Here is a 17,041-nt window from a genome sequence, read left to right as displayed (position 1 = left end):
AAAAGCCCATTTACTTAAATATCCTCCTGTCATAGGATAAAAAAGAGTGTTCCCAGAATATTAGTATAAGGTTTCTTGTGTTTTTACAGATATTTTATTAGTGAACTGAAATAAATGTAATAGGGTTTGGGGGAAACATAAAATTTCCAGTTATTCTGAGTATCTGGTAATTTTATGTATTACTTTCAGTAAACTAAAATTTTGATGGGGAGACTTCTTTCTTAAATGTGGCCTTAGTGTGGTATTTGTTCTCTGTTCCTCAAACACTTCTCAGAGGACTTGGAGCGGCTACAAAATCATAAAACATCAGAACTGAAATGGGTCTTCAATATGACCAGATCTCTAGGCTCTCCTAGTATTTCAAGAAAAAGGAAACGGAGTCCCCAGCGGTAGTGTATCGCGTCCTCGGTCACGGTTGGTCATACCAGCTGCATGGTGTGGCTCTTGCCCTCAGACAGGTTACCAGTTTATCCGTGTGGAGATGGACTTGTACAGAATTTACTGCAATACGAGGTGGAATGTTCTTGGCAGCAGAAAAGGCACTGTTTTTCTTAAACAAGCCCTCCCCTCCCGCCTCAAGTCTTTTCTTGACTCATTCACTACACAATTACTTTCTATTTAGTTTCTCACCTTTCATTCTCTGTTAAACTGTCTCTAATCAGATGTTTTGTCTTTTTTTTTTTTTTAACCTCTACCATAATATGAAAACTCTTCTTTCAAAATTCATAGTGACGTTCATGTTGCTAAATTCTGCTGGTTTTTTTGGTGTTTTTTTCCCCCCCCCTCAGACTTCATTTTATTTGATCTGTCCTCAGCATTTGGCACAATTGCTCAATCCCCTTTGGTACTCAGATTCCAGGGTAATACCATATTTGCCTTGTTTTCCTGTGACATTTTTGAGTACTCCTTCTCAGTCTTCTCTGCTAGCTTTACCTCAGCTCCCCCACCTCTAAATATTGGAGGGTCCCAGGGGTCTGTCACTGTTACTTTTCTGCCTGTAGCTTTAATATCATATACACATTAATATCATGTATATGTTAATGACTTCAGTTTGCATATCCAGCCCATACTCCCGCCGTGGGCTTTGGGACTATGTCTGCAACTCAGGGACAATATATCCAACTTGACATCTCCACTTGGAACATCTAAAACTTAATGAGTTCAAAACTGAGTTCTTAGGTCTCCTGGGTGGCTCAGTTGGGTTAAGGATGTCTCTCTTGATTTTGGCTCAGGTCACGATCTTAGACTTGTGGAATTGATCCCTGAGTCGGGCTCCCCACTCAGTGTGGAGTCTGAGATTTTCTCTCTTGCTCTCTATCTAATGCTCCCCCACTAGCATGCATGCACACACACACTCTCTGAAATAAATAAATCTTTCTTTCAAAATATTTTATTTTTTATCTGACAGCGCACAAGCAGGGGTAGTGGCAGAGGGAGAAGTAGCAGACGTTTTTAACTGACTGAGCCACCCCAGTGCCTCTAAATAAAGAAATCTTAAACAAAACAAAACCTGAGCTCCTGATATTTCCATACCCCAAACCACCATCATCTGTGGTCTTTCCTGTCTCAGTCTGGGCAACTGCAGTCTCTGATTTGCCAAAAAGGGAGTTTTGAGACCTTTCTTTCCCCACCAACTCTTCTCCATCCTTTTAGAGTTCTTGTTGGATATTCCTCAAAAACACAGCCATAATTTGATCATATCTTCCTCTTATGCTGCCTCTTTTGTCGAAGTCATTATCATCTTCTTTGGGTTATTGCGTTACTTCTCCTTGCTTCCGTCCTTGCCCTGCTGCAGTGTGTTTTCAACACAGCAGTCAAATCTTATGACTCATATGATGAAAACTCTCCAACTATTAAATCTCTAAACAGTGAGGCTCTCCAACAGTTTCTAGTATTCTTCCTTCTCTTACTCTCCTCCTTACTTTTCTTTACATGACCCACCCTGGCCTCCTTGCTTTCCTTGAACATTTCAGGCAAGCTCCCTCTTAGAGTCTTTCTCTGGCTTACAGGCCTTCTCTGTCTAGAATGTTCTTCCTTCAGATAGGTCTACATGGCTGGAAGTCTTTACTCAGTGTGGCAGAGTAAATCCTCCGTAGCTAGTCTGTCCAAAATATCATTCTCTCCTCTTTGCTGTCTTGTTTTTTCCCTCTTTGTCCTTACCACTAGCATATTGTATCTTTTATTTGTATCTTTTATTTATAAATAACATGCTCTATGTTTAGTTTATAATGTTTATCACTTTCCCTTGCTAGAATAGAAGTACCACGTGGGTAGGGATCATGTATTAACAGTGTGTCTTCTACTGTACAGGAAGGGTCTAGGCCTAGAGCAGTGTCTGACACATAGTGGGTGCTCAGTAAACATTTGTTAAATGAATGGATACCTCGGAGTACCTCAGATAAGTCATTAACTTGATATTGGGCAAGTCAATTCTCTCTAGATCTCCTTTCCCTATTTTTGAAATGAATTTGAATTGGATCTGTATTTTTAAGCTTTCTTACAACAGCAAAGACTTAAATGTATGTAGTATCGTGGTTCCTTAAAGATTTTTCTAAGAATTCAACTCTTAACAGAAAACTTTGAAAACCATAGTAGGTAGTCCAGATTTTTATTCTGTTTCTAGGGAATCAGAATTTATAAGTGTGTTTCTTTTTCTGCCACCGGTGATAACCACATCAGTTCACATAGTTTTTTTAGTAAGAAAGATTTCTCTGATAGCAGAGTACAAGGTGAGTTGGTGATAGGGAAAGGGACAGTTAGGATATTGTTGCGATACTATTTTTCTACAGGATGATGCAGCAGCAAAGGAGGACCTTAAGCCCCACATCGGGCTCTCCGCTCAGCAGGGAGCCTGTTTCCCCCTCTCTCTGCCTACTTGTGATCTCTCTGTTAAATAAGTAAATAAAATACATTTTTTAAAAAAAACACACTGTTCCTTTCTTTCTTTAAAATAGACTTATAAAAGGAATTTACTGTGTAAGCGAGGATTCTCTTCTTCGCTTTTATTGTGACTTCTCCTTGAACTCAAATTTGAAAACTTCCTAGTACCTAAAAATATAGAACAGTCTAATGTTCATATCGAGGAAAGCTGGGCTTAAAAAAACATTTGCTTTGAATCTGTCACCCTCATTCGGCAGCCAACATGCTGTCATTACTAGAAATGGAAGAAGCAAAGATCAAACCATTAAAATGATAAATGGCCAAAATCTCCATTCTCTACTACTTAAATATAAAAATAAAATTAAAAAGAATGAGATTCAGTGTTATAAATACTTCAGTTGGAAAGAATTAATTTTATTGATGTTAACATCTCTCAAAGTATCATCCCAGGTTCTGAACAACATGCATTTCCACATGTGAGCTGAGATATCAGATAACAGTGAATTCTCTATTTAATCTATTACTAGCTTGGTTAAACCAAGTCCTCCTCCCCTGCTTCTGCGGACAGATTACTAGGACCTATCCATAAGGAACATCCTCTTAGACAAGTGCCTGAGTGTTTTCAAAGGCATACCAAAGTTGAAAGGGGCCATGACTGGCTGGTTTTGCTCACTAATATATTCCTATCAGTAAGACAGGATACAACACACAGCAGAAACTCAGAGACATGAATATTAACTTTTGTTATTTATTTATTTATTTGACAGACAGATCACAAGTAGGCAGAGAGGCAGGCAGAGAGAGAGAGAGAAGAAGAAGCAGGCTCCCCTCTGAGCAGAGAGCCGGATGCGGGGAACGATCCCAGGACCCTGAGATCACGATCTGAGCTGAAGGCAGAGGTTTAACCCACTGAGCCACCCACGTGCCCCAGAAAAAAGCACTGTCTTAACTTTAGTTAGCATTCAAGTCCCTCAATTAACTAATCTTGCTCAGCTAATAGTTAAAATATAAATGCTGAAAATTCTTCCAGGCAGCCATGAAAACTTTATATTAAGGTATATACTGACTTGATACATACCTGATTTTACAAATAACCACATTCACAGTATGTACAGGTACATTATATTTGCCTCACAAGCCTAAGATGCCACATTTTATTTATATGAAAATTAGAGATTTACTTAAACTTTCTCATCTTGAAGCATTTGATACTGGCTACTTCTGTGAAGCATAGTAAAAACAGTTAATGTTTATAAAGTGCTTACTTGTGCCCAGTAGAATATTAATAACTGTATTACTCATGAACTAGATTTCTTTTTAAAGTCAGGTTTATTGAGATACTGTTTATGTACAGTACAGTTTGCCCTAGTCAGATGTATAGTTCTGTGATTTTTGAGAACATATGTAGGTCATAGAACCAGTACCACAATCACTGTTCAGAATGCTTCCATCACCCCAGTTTCCTTATTCCCCTTTGTAGTCCGTCCCCTCCCCTCATTCCTAACCCCTGGCAACCACTGATGAGAATTCTACCCTTTTTGTTTTGCCTTTTCCAGAATGTCATATAAGTAGAAGCATATAGTACATATTTTGAGTCTGGCTTATTTCAACTCCCTAATGCTTTTAGATCCATCCATGTGGTAGCTGTATTTCAGAAGTTCAAACCTTTGTATTGCTAATAGCATCCCATTGTATGGATATACCACGGGGTGTTTAACCATTCTCCAGTTGGTGGACATTTGGGTTTCCAGTATTTGGTGATTCTGAGTAAAACTGAAACTGCTAAATATTTAAGTAGAAGTTTTTTTTATAGACATGTATTTTCATTTCTCTTGGGCATATATCTAGGATTGAGACTGATGGATCATCTAATATGTGTATGTTTATCCTTATAAGAAACCGCTAAACTGTTTTCCAAAGACACTGTCCCTTTTTGCATTCTTAACAACACTGTATGAGACTTACAATTGCTCTATAAACTCCCTACCATTTGGTATTGTCTTTTTTTTTTTTTTTTAAGTTTTTCTACTGGTATTCTGACTTTAATTTGGATCTGTCTGTTGAGTACCGATGTTGAGATTTTTGTCTGTGTTTATCTGCTATCTGTATCTCTTTTTTGGTGAAGTATCTATTCAGATCATTTGACTGGCTTGCTTATTTATTTATTTATTTATAGATTTTATTCATTTATTTAACAGAGCGAGACATCACAAGGAGGCAGAGGGCAGGCGGGGTGGAGTGGAGCAGGCTCCCTGCTGAGCAGAGCGCCCGTGGGGCTCGATCCCAGGACCCTGAAACCATGACCTGAGTGAAAGGCAGTGGCTTAACCCACCAAGCCACCCAGCGCCCCTGTATGACTGTTTTAAAAACTAGTTTGTAGGGCTCCTGGGTGGCTCAGTGGGTTAAGCCACTGCCTTCTGCTCAGGTCATGATCTCAGGGTCCTGGGATTGAGTCCTGCATCGGGCTCTCTGCTCAGCAGGGAGCCTGCTTCCATCTCTCTCTCTCTCTCTCTCTCTCTCTCTTTCTGCCTGCCTCTCCATCTACTTGTGATCTCTCTCTATCAAATAAATAAATAAAATCTTAAAAAAAAATAAAAACTAGTTTGTATTCTTATGTTTAAGTTATGAAAGTTCTTTATTAACCATAGTAGTACATGCACTGGTTTTAATGCTCATAGTACTCCTTTGAGGTGGGTACTATTAGCCTAAATCACAGATAAAAAAAAGTTAGGCCACAGGATTGTTAAAGATAGCCCAGGAATACACAGCTAATAGGTATCAGAGCTGGGATTCACACTCAAGCAGATTGATTATAGTACTTGTGCTAAGCTGTTTGCCGGTTTTGTTTGTTTGTTTGTTTGTTTTGTTTTGTTTGGTGGAGATTGATTTCTTCGGGCTGTAACTATAACTAGGATTCAATTTCTTTTTTTTGTTTTTAAGATTTTATTTATTTATTTTACAGAGATCACAAGTAGGCAGAGCAGCAGGCAGAGAAGGGGGAAGCAGGCTCCCTGCTGAGCAGAGCGCCTGATGTGGGGCTCGATCCCAGGACCCTGGGATCATGACCTGAGCCGAAGGCAGAGGCTTAACCCACTGAGCCACCCAGGCGCCCCTAGGATTCAATTTCTATAGGTGGTTAAAACACTGCTTATAGGGACACCCCTGAGCAAGGGGGCAGTATATTGTAATAGTAGCTCTGGAATCATCTCCCTAGGAACAATTAAGATATTTGTTGCTGTTGAAGAACGGTAATTATTTTCACTTTATGTCTCTTACTTCACTTCTACACACTAGTAGTCAAAGTACTTCTTTTAAATTACCTTCCAAATATCTGCCATTATCGAATAATGAGGTACTTTATATGAATGGATTTTCTCACTAGCAGAAGCTCCTCTTTTTGTGCATCCATACTTCATAAAAGATTTCCCACACTTGTTATTCCCTTTGTCTTTTACAGACCTTCGTCATAATAATGCTGACTTCAGGGCTCTTACTGTTTGGTGATATACTTAGGAAGCTCGTAGCACTTATTGACCTTATAGGATAGCTTCAGGTTCTAGGACTTTTAAAGTTCTATTTATTTGTAGTTTTATAGGTTTTTATTTTAGGCTTCTCTCATTATCCACTCATTTGTTTGTTCTGATATCATCCTTTCCCTAGTCCCTCTTTCACCCTTGTAACTTCTAATTAGCTAAAAGATAATCAAATTATTGGGCTTACATGGATATGGTCTAAAATAAATTTCAGCTCTGGGAAACGACTTCAGAGTTTTCCAGTGAACATCTCATATGACTGCTCAAAGGGCACTTTTTTCTTGTTTGGGATCCAAATAGTCATTCTAAATAAATGAGATCTAAAGTAAGCTAAACATGACATTTGACAGAGAAAAAGTGACATGTGTTTTTCTTTTTAGCATAATTTTTTATTAGTAATTTGAAAAAACTGTGGGGATTATCTTAGTAAAAAGGTAAATCAGACAGTGTTCAGCAGAATGGAATAAACAGGCACTTAATGGGCAGAAAGTCAGTTCACTATCATTATGTCTTGTAGCAGTTTATAAAGTTCCTGTCTGAGTCTGTGACAGCTTGTCCTCTCAGCTGTGCCTCTAGGAAGGAAGAATAATCACTTCCAAGTAATTAACTAACAGGAGAAAACCTTGCCAAATCCTATTTACTTTTTGTAAAATATTAAGATGAAGGCGGCTAGGGAGTAGCACTTCATCATGTAAAGCACTTTTGGAAGTGCTTAATGCTTTTAAGCCATTTTCACCAATTTAAGCTCTTACTTAGAATAAATTAATAAATATTCACCCAGGGGACGGGCTAAGTAGTTGTACTAACACTGCGGCTGCTGGGGCTCCTTGTCAGATGTCTGAGGACTGGGAGAGTAAAACTCCACCATCCCTATCTTTCTTTGGCAGTCTTAGGATCACCATGTATGGTGCAGCAGGGTGCCTGGCACACGGTAGGCTTTTATTTGTGGAGAATTTTGTTTCCCACAAAAGTAAAGAAAACTGTGACGATTGCTTGGAAGTAGTAGAATCATGAACCGGGATTGCATTGGTGATTTGTTTAAAATAAGAGTTTTATCAAGGTTGCAGTTCCACTTAAAGTTATTTTGCTGTATTATATTTTAGTTCCTTAGTAAACCTGGAATTATTTTAAATTTTGTTAATCGGATTAATCCATACTTGCTTTTCCATTGAACTTTGAATTCGGAAATTAGAAAGTAGATTTTATGTTTAGTGAAGTTGTGAATTGCGTCTGATAATGTAGGTTGCTAGCTTTCCAGATGACATAGCACTATACCTCTTTCTTGTAAGGGTTAATGAGTAGCCTGGTTAGACTCACCGGCCCATTGTTACATTAAAAGCCAGAAAATTTGCTCTCTCCCTTCCATTCCCTCCCACATTGTTTTTCTTTTCAGAGTTTTACTTAACTTGATATATTAAGATCATTTTTAAAAGTTGAGATTTTTATTTTTTGAAACAACATACAGTTTTAATTTTTTTCCTTGTAGATGATTCCTATTTTTTTTTTTTTGTTGTTGTTGTTTAATCTTAAATTACTGTAATTAACATGAGCTGAATAATGGTTTAATCAAGGTGGATCTTGCTCCTTGGCTCCATGTCCCTCCTTTTTCTATACCTCTCCTCTGTTTTTACCTGTAGATTTGCATGTTTGACCTAGCAGAATAATTGGGTCCACAGCAACATGGGCGTGCCTCCCTTAGAAACACTTAGTTTCATGTATGACTCATAGGCTGAAGCACAGACACCACTTCCCCAATCTACAGGAGCCATTTTAACAGCATAAAACTTGCCGGATTGCTTTTTATTTTCAAGCCCAAAGGACAAAAAGAGAACGGGAATATTTGAAGGTAACTTATTATGATTTTGTGTGTTTGCTTCTGGCTGTTTCCTGAGCTGGTAAACAGAGGGTGGCTCTTACCTGTCGAAGAACATGGCTGAATGTGTTCTTTAACTCTCTGAAAAAATGTGTGTAGTCAGTCACATGCCTGATTGCACTTAACTGTGAGGGAGAAACAAAGCATTCAAAATCTGGAAAGTTTTAGATCTTCCTGGAAAAGCATTTTTTTATGTGTTATATGATTTTTCTTTCTTTCTTTCCCTGTGTGACTTGAGAATAAAGGAGACTTTTCTTTCTTTCTCTTTCATACCACAAAACAGACTTCGGTCAAATTTTTCATTTTAAGAAATCTAATTGTATTTGTGGGGATAGAAAGTTAGAGTTAAGTAAGCTGTACAGTTCATGTGTAATAAGGGTGTTAAAAAAAATTCAGAGACACTGGTTTTATTTTGGCATTTTGGTTAAAGGAGAGTCTGGGGACAACTCAGCCATAGGTGTTGCTCATTGATTGTTGTGTCCTTTTCTTAAGTTAATGAAACTACACTAAACCTTACTTTTTCAAAACTAAGTAGAAGTGTAAGGAAAATGAATAGTCATTTAGATAATAAGTAAAAGTGGTTATTAAATAAAGAGGGAGAAAGATGGGACAGTTCATTTACTGTTAGAAAAAAATAGTAAAGTTTTATAATTCACACTGGAAACTTACTCTGAGAAACGAGCGCAGATGCATGATGAGCTTCTGAGGAAACATGTAGCATTTCAATTTGTGTATAAAGAAAAACTAAAAAAGAGTACTGGCCTGTCTTCTATATTGCCGTTCTTAAAATTTTTTTCTTTTGAAGAAAAAAATTAATACCTTTTGTGTGAAAGAAAAAATTGCTCAGTCTTTTTCTGGAGTATTTATCATCATTGAAATTACGAAGTTTTCTGGCTAGCGTATTTTCTGGTGTGCCTTGAAGTTCTAGGTCCTCTGAGAAGCTGAGTGCAGTAGTTTTTTACTTATGAAAGCTATTTATGAAATTAAAATTTGAATGAAAGTAAAATTTGAATGTTCAGTGATTATGAGTAACATTTTTGGAAACCAAAAGTCATATTATTGACTATAACAATATTTAGCTAGTTCTTTGGAAATTTGCTGTTCTTAACTTTCTAAGCGCTTGAAGACCAATGAGATAAAAGTGAAGGTATAAAGGCAGTTACTTATTCTCTTGGAAAGGATCATTCTATTAACAGATCTGAATTTTGTGTTTTTGCAGGAAAGGCATAGCCGACATTTTACCAGTTCAGCTCTGAGCCATTGGCTATCATCTTTGTTTGCATCTTGCAGGTTTAATAAACCTCTGAGTAAGTAGAGGCTGTATTTACTTCTACTGTGGTCTATGTGAAAAATCTAACCTTGTAGCCTTTTTTTTTTCCTTTAAGTTTTTTAAAAGCCAGTGAAAAAGGAAAATAAATGGTGAAAAGCCAAAAGAGGAAAATCCAGCCACACACAAGTAACTATGTAAATTAAGATTTTATTTAGAGAGAAGTAAGAGAATTTAGTTTCTTAAAATTAAGGTACTGTTATAATTTAAATAAAATTGGTCATATGTTTCAGTCTCTTACCCATGTGATAGACTGAAGTGGAACTTCAAGGAGATGGGAAGGGGAAAAAACAGCATGGAAGCAAGGGAAGGCCAGGACGAGTTACTTAGTAGTCTTCTTCCCATTCTTTTCCTTTCATAAGGTTGAGTATAAGTTTAGATTGAGTCATCAGAATTAAACTTAGAATTACCTATTCAGAGAACCAGAGCACTGAAAAAGACTGAAGATCTCCCAGCGGCCTCTTTCATAGATGAAGATACAGTGGCTGGAGGGGTCTTGTGACTTGCTCAAGGTCGTGCAGCACTTAGCGGCACAGCTCCCCTCCTGGAGCTGCTCATGCTAGCCCACACTAACAAGTGATGCTTCGTTTGAAACGGGCTCTATTTCCTTAAGAATAAATAAAACTTTAATTAAGTTGCTGTGATAATTTTGGTAGTGAGATGCAACCAAATGATTCTGAAAATGTGTTCAAACAAGTTTCCTTTTTCGTCAGAGAGAAGATGATGCATTTGTTTAATTTCTACCACAGCTTGTTTTCATTACTAGAACTTTTTCATAGTTGAAGCATTGTTTATGACATTGCTTGTTTAAAATGGGTCTAGGGGAGATGGAAATATAAGGAGTTGGGAATTTACTTTGAACTTCTAAATACAAAGACAGGTTTATTTCTGTCTTAGTTCTATCTCCTCTTTTAGGAAGGCAAATACTATTTTAATACGATGTCTTATTCTGTTAAAGTCTGTGTGTGTGTGTGTGTGTGTGTGTGTGTGTGTGTAAAACTTTGCATATGAGTTTACAAAATCTAGACGTCTCGAAATTCTGACATTATACTCATTTTGAATTGAAACTTTCCAGAATTAGTAATCTCATTTCATTTTTTGGTCATATCTTCTCCTTCTTTGAGAGTGTACTGTACATAGTAGGCACTTTTTAAAAATCTTCTGGTCATATAATATCTTTGTTAACATTTTGATGTGTTTTATTGGGGCGGTTGAAATTTACTTTAGATCTTCTTTGTTTAAGTCTGAAATTTGGGGGGGGTTGTTTTTTTTTTTAAAGATTTTATTTATTTATTCGACAGAGAGAGATCACAAGCAGGCAGAGAGGCAGGCAGAGAGAGAGAGGAGGAAGCAGGCTCCCTGCTGAGCAGAGAGCCCAGTGCGGGGCTGGATCCCAGGACCCTGGGATCATGACCCGAGCTGAAGGCAGAGGCTTTAACCCACTGAGCCACCCAGGCGCCCCTGAAATTTGTTTTTTTAAAATCACTCTGCATGTAACTATTGAATCTCCCAAGTCCCCTAAACCAATTCATTATCAGACCCCCCACAATATGGTTGTCATTGTCCTAAAGAACAGACAGCACAGCAGCGGCTAGAAAATAGGGGCTCTCTCCTCACAAACTTGGATTCTTTTTTTTTTTTTTTTAAGATTTTATTTATTTATGTATTTATTAGAGATGGGGAGAGAGAGAGAGAGAGAGAGAGAGCACAGGCAGGGCCAGGGGCAGACGGATAAGCAGACTCCCCACTAAGTGGTGAGCCAGACATGCGGCTCAATCCCAGGACACTGGAAATCATGACCTGAGCCAAAAGCAGACACTTAACCACTGAGCTGCTGAGCTACCCAGGTGCCCCACAAATTTAGGTTCTTACTGGGAAAACAGGGTATGGTAGCAGCCAGTTAACTAAGAATGGAACCAAATCACTGAGAAGTTTCATTTGGTTCAGACTGTTTGCCTAGAGGTAAAACATGACTGAAACTTACAATAGGACAGAGTATGGAGCTTTAGGAATTATTAGTATTGAAAAGTGAATAGCATTTGCCTAGGTTAAGAAGAGTGTCTTCACCAAAAAGAATAAGTATGTAAGCTCTTTGAGATCAGAGAGGTTTCATTTTATTTTTCTGTCTTTTTGGAACTTTGACAGAAGTAGCAAGTACATACGAATACAGTTGTGATTTGCTGACCCTCTACTACTCGGTTGGGCAGATTCTGCTAAAATTAGGGGTGGCTAACCTTTAAAAGGCATGGGGCCCTCAGCTTCATCTGCCCGATGTCTGCACATCATAACCATTCAAAGAAAAAATGGAACACCTACCTGGTAGTAAATGTTTTAAAGCAGTAATCTTCAACCTTTGGTGTAACAGCGAATCACCTGGTTCCAGCCCCAAGATTCTGATTCATTAGGCCTAGGGTTTGGCTTATCAGTCACCATTTTTAATAATTACCCTAGATGATTGTGGTGCAAGTCCTTGTAGACCACACTTTCAGAAAAAAGAGTACAGGTTTAGGAGGAGCAATCAGTCACTTACTTCGCGGTTTAATATTTGAATTTTTAAGCAACAGGGATGTTTTGAAGCCTGCAGCCTCTGGTAAGTCAAGAAAGTGACTGGAGTAGTTTATTATCAATATTAGAACTTACTAAAACCCCTTCTCTACTTTAGTTATTCCTTTCTTTATTCAACTTTGTGGCTTTCCCTTTTTCTGCCTCTCTAATTCTGCTTTTCTTCCTCTCACTCCCAAACCCACCACTATATTGACCACAGTAAATAATTAAGCTACTTATTTTTTTTTCCAAATGTAATTAGCCTATTCTTTATCTCAGTGAACTGTGGCTCTCCCAGTGTTAGCTTTTTTAGTACCATCTGGTACTTCTCTTCATTCCCTTATCCTTGGGTTTTTAGACAAAACATTCCTTTCCTGATTTAAGGTAGGATTTATAGCCTTTGAAAATCCTTTTCTCCTGGGAAATACGCTATTATTATTTGCAGTTGTTTCAGGCTAGGAAAAAGGTTGTTTTGTTTCATTTTAAAATACATGTGATGCTTGGATTTGATTTTTGGGGCTTCTTTGGACATTTAACTCCATCACTGATTGCATATTCGTAGGTTTTACCTTATATTACTTCCCATCTAATGGGACATAGGTGTTGTCACAGACTCTGTGGAGAAGGGAAGAATAGTCCATCAGTTGAATGGTCTGAATATAATTATTGTTTCCATTGTTTGGCCAGGATATTTTGTTCTTTTGCTTAGGAGATGCTTCATATGGATGGTAGAAATTGAATTCGTAATAGCGTTGAGTCAGCTGAAGTGATAAGGGCAGTTTTGACTGTTGGAGCAATCTCTTTCTCCCATTACTGTGAAAATCTACTGAAGAGAAAGCTTTTTTGTGTCACCTCTATCTTTGTGTCTTGTCAGATGGTGTATACTAGAGTAAAAGTTGCTCTTGATCTGTACTACAAGTTGAGGCATTTTACCCTTTATGAAAAAAATAACTTGGGTGCTATTTGCTTTGTTAGGCACCTGAGCTTTGGTTGTACAGATTTCTGTGCAAAAGCATTTTTATTTCTTCTCTACCAGCTGTAAATATCTGAATCAGGAAAACTCTTCCTAAACTTCTCTTCTCTCACCCCTGTAGGAATTCAGAACTTTCCCTTTATCTGCCCTTTAATGCTGAGTAGTAGGTGTCTGCTCTTTTTTGTCTCTGTACTTTACAGCCTGAATTAATTGCTACTGTAAAAAAAAAAAAAAGTAAGCAATATGAATGCCTTCTAGAGTTTGTTTGAAGCCTGATTTAAGAATTTTTATATTAAAAAATTAATGAAGTGATATATGCACATGATACTTAAAATCTGTAATGAAAAGCGGCCTCCCTCCTTTTCCCCTTACCTGCTGCCCAGAGGCAGCTACTTCTTTGAAAAGGTTTTTTTTTTTTTTTTAATTTGTTTTCTTGGATCTATCCTTGTCTAATTTTCTCTCCCATATAATAGAAGCTCTTCAAGGTAGCAGGAACTAGTATGACTTTACAAGATAAAAAGTCATGTAAAGTTCATTGTCTGTGTGATGGATGCCCAGTCATATAGTGGGCGTTGTGTTTGTGCAAAGTTGTATGGTATAAAAAAAAAAAATCAAGGAAAATTTGTTATTTTTTGTGTTTTAGGAAACAGTCTTATGAGCAATGAAACTAAAACTATAAATATGAGGTGTTGAATTAGTAACTGTTTATGTGCATCTTTTTTTTTAATATCAAAATACTAAATGGAGGCTTAGTATTATAATGGGGCAATTCATTATCTTTTTTGTTTTAAAACTGAATTGTAGGGGTGCCTGGATGGCTCAGTGGGTTAAGCCTCTGCCTTCAGCTCAGGTCATGATCCCAGGGTCCTGGGATCGAGCCCAGCATTGGGCTCCCAAATCTTTAAAAAAACAAAACAAAACTGAATTGTACATGTAGGAGAATATATAAAGCATATGCAGTTTGGATATAATTACAAAGTGTTTGCCTGTTACACAACAACCGAGGTTAAGAAGTGGGCTTATTGTGTTAGAAGTCCCCTGCTACTGCCCCATGTTTGTTTCTTCTTAAAAATAATTACTATCTTGACTTTTGTGATAACCTTTTCATTAAATTTTTACCCCTTAGAACGTCATGTAAATGCAGTCACACCATATATATTCTGTAGTGCCTTGCTTCTTTCATTCAACTCTGTGAGATTTATCTTAATTAATTTTAATTGCCATGTTGTAGTCCATTGTCTGTCTAGACCAGAAAGTATTTACTCTCTCTTGTTGATTACATTAGATTATTTCCAGTTTGGGAACATTCTTGCACATGGTTCATGGAACATATGTGCCAGAGTTCTCTAAGGCAGTATCATCATATTGAGGTATGAGAGCTGTTTACAAAGAGTATGGAGAGAATGGATGGTTCAAGATAATTTAGAGTTCTTCATTACTTTTCCTAGGAACAGAGGCCTGCCATTGATGCCTTCTTACCCATTCAGTATCTTACCATGGTTTATTGTCCTGGGGGGTAAAATCCTTGAAGACCCTAAACAGATGGGCAATTGATGCATTTCAGAGTAAGTTGTAGACGTCAACATATTTGACTACTAAACAGTTTACCATGCCTGTCATTTATTAGAGTTATTTCAAACAATTTTGAGTTAAATTCTTAGTAGAATGAATACAATATAGTCCCAGTTATGTACATAAAAATAATGTGATTATTGATACATATGTATTAAAACTATAAAAATGTGGATAGATGGGGCAACATCGAATTTAGAATAATTGGGAGGGATAAAATGAGATTAGAGAGGTATATATAGGAATGTGTTAGCTATATGTGACTTTTTTCCTTAAGAATCTGAAACAAGTTATGGTAAAATATTAGTGTAAATAAAGCTAATGATGGCTAGATTAATGCATTCTCTTTCTCTTTGGTTGACCTATTTAATAATCAGTTTTGCTATGTAAGAGTCAGTTTATTTTTGTCCCACATTTGTAAATAACTGAGAAATAATGTTAATTTGCTGAGGAACAGAAGGTTGATTTTTTAAAATGTTGAATAAATTCTACATCATAAAATATGTTAACTGCCTGCTTCAGTTAAAGATTAGCTCAATTCAGAACGAAGTTGTAAGACTGTCCCGTATAACTAGTAAGATGACTCTAGACCTACTTCTGATGGATAACTTCCAGTTGAGATCCATTAAGAAGTTGGAGTTATAGTTTGCTAGAAATAATTCCATATTTAGAATCATCACACATTCAGATATTATTCAGAAACACATTTCAGGTGTGCCTGAGTGGCTTAGTCAGTTCGGCATCTACCTTTGACTCAGGTCATGATCCCAGGATCCGGGGATTGAGCCCTCCCTCTGGCTCCTAGCTTGGCAGGGAGTCTGCCTCTCCCTTTGTCCCGCCCTCCACCATTTTTGTGCATGCCTGCTTGCTCTCTTTCACATAAAACCTTTAAAAAACACTTTTCAGAACAAAAAGATTCATAGGACATACAAAATTAATAAGAGTATTAATTGACACTATTGATAGACTTCAGTAAGCTGTTACCCCAAATTAGATTTATTGACGCAATCAATGTTTTTAACTTGCTTCCTTAAAATTCTTACAATAACGATAGCAATTCCTCTATCTTTGTTGATTTTTTTGTTGTTGTTATAAACTCAGTGTGGAATCTTTGTATGTAAGGTTTCCAAAATTTAATAATATAATTGGGGTATTTGCCATTAAAAAGTGAAAACAGAGATCTTAATCCATGTTTTTGCTTTCATAGTAATCTTTGGGCTCTCTTTTATAAGATTTTCCCCACAATGGGGGTGCCTAGGTGACTCATTTGGTTAAGAGACTGCCTTCGGCTCAGGTCATGATCCCAGAGTCTTGGGATTGAGTCCCGCATCAGGCTCGCAGCTCCACAGGGACTCTGCTTCTCACAACCTCACTCTTTCTCTCTCAAATAAATGAATGAGGTCTTTAAAAAAAAAAAAAAAAAAAAAAAAAAAGGATTTTCCCCACAGTGTATGTATAAGTCATGGCAGAGATGACAGGGATAGAGAAGAACAAATGGAAGGAGAAGTCCTACGATTTTATAGTAAGAAGGATTCTTGTAAGTTATGTAGTTCAAGAGTCTCCTGAGCTTTTTTTTTAATTAAATTCCTTTTTCAGTCTGTATAATTTACTGATTCATTCAACAATTATGTATTATCTCTTAGGCGTTATTCTTGATGTTGGGGAATATATCCGTGAATAAAACAGAATTCATAATATATCCTGTTAATTGACTTCCACTTAAAATGTATTCTAATTAGATTAAAAGATTAGAGAAAGTTACAGATGAATTAGATTAGTGATCCTCGAAGTGAAGAAAGCATTCTAGAACTTGTATTTTTAACAGCTTTATTTTACCAAGGGGGAAAAAAGTGTATCCCACAGAGTTTTCTTTTCAATATACCATTCTTCTGAGAAAGGATCCTTGTAAAGGGAATTTAATAAATAATAATAGCCCATGCTTGTAAAGAATTTATATGTTGACAAATATAACCATGGAAACAAAAGCTCTTTGTCGTCCTCAATAACTTTTAAGAATATAAATGGATCTTGACACCAAAAGAATGTTGCATGATTACAAACCAGTGTTTTAAATATCATTCTTACAGAATTTTTTTCCATTCTTTTTTTTTTTAAATTTTATTTATTCATTTGAAAGAGAGAGAGATAAAGCACAAGCAGCGGGAGAGGCAGAGGCAGAGGCAAAGGGAGGAGCAGACACCCTGTGGAGCAGGGAACCCAATGTGGAGCTCAACGTGGGGCTCTATCCCAGGACCTGAAGAGCATGACCCAAACCAAAGGCAGACACCCAACCATCTTAGCCACCCAGGCGCCCTTTTTTTCCATTCGTAAATTTTATT

The 17,041-nt window shown here is 37.2% G+C and overlaps 1 protein-coding gene across 4 annotated transcripts in view; it reads left to right on the top strand.

Annotated features, from left to right (window-relative positions):
• The window catches only part of ELF1 (E74 like ETS transcription factor 1), a 106,104-nt gene that overhangs the window by 19,403 nt on the left and 69,660 nt on the right, over nucleotides 1-17,041 (top strand). The window contains exons 1-2 of one of the 4 annotated variants that reach the window (XM_032315257.1): nucleotides 8,120-8,259; nucleotides 9,506-9,593. The exons of 1 other annotated variant lie outside the window; for it this stretch is intronic. The gene's annotated coding sequence lies outside the window, so the exon portion shown is untranslated. Of the gene's footprint in view, nucleotides 1-8,119; nucleotides 8,260-9,505; nucleotides 9,594-17,041 lie in introns of those variants that run through there. 2 more of the 4 variants (XM_032315253.1, XM_032315254.1) reach the window with 2 other exon arrangements.

This window comes from Mustela erminea, chromosome 15 (genome assembly GCF_009829155.1).
Source record: "Mustela erminea isolate mMusErm1 chromosome 15, mMusErm1.Pri, whole genome shotgun sequence".
Taxonomy (NCBI): Eukaryota; Metazoa; Chordata; class Mammalia; order Carnivora; family Mustelidae; genus Mustela; species Mustela erminea.
The sequence above is the reverse complement of the archived record's forward strand: the minus strand, read 5'-3'. Positions and strand labels throughout refer to the sequence as shown.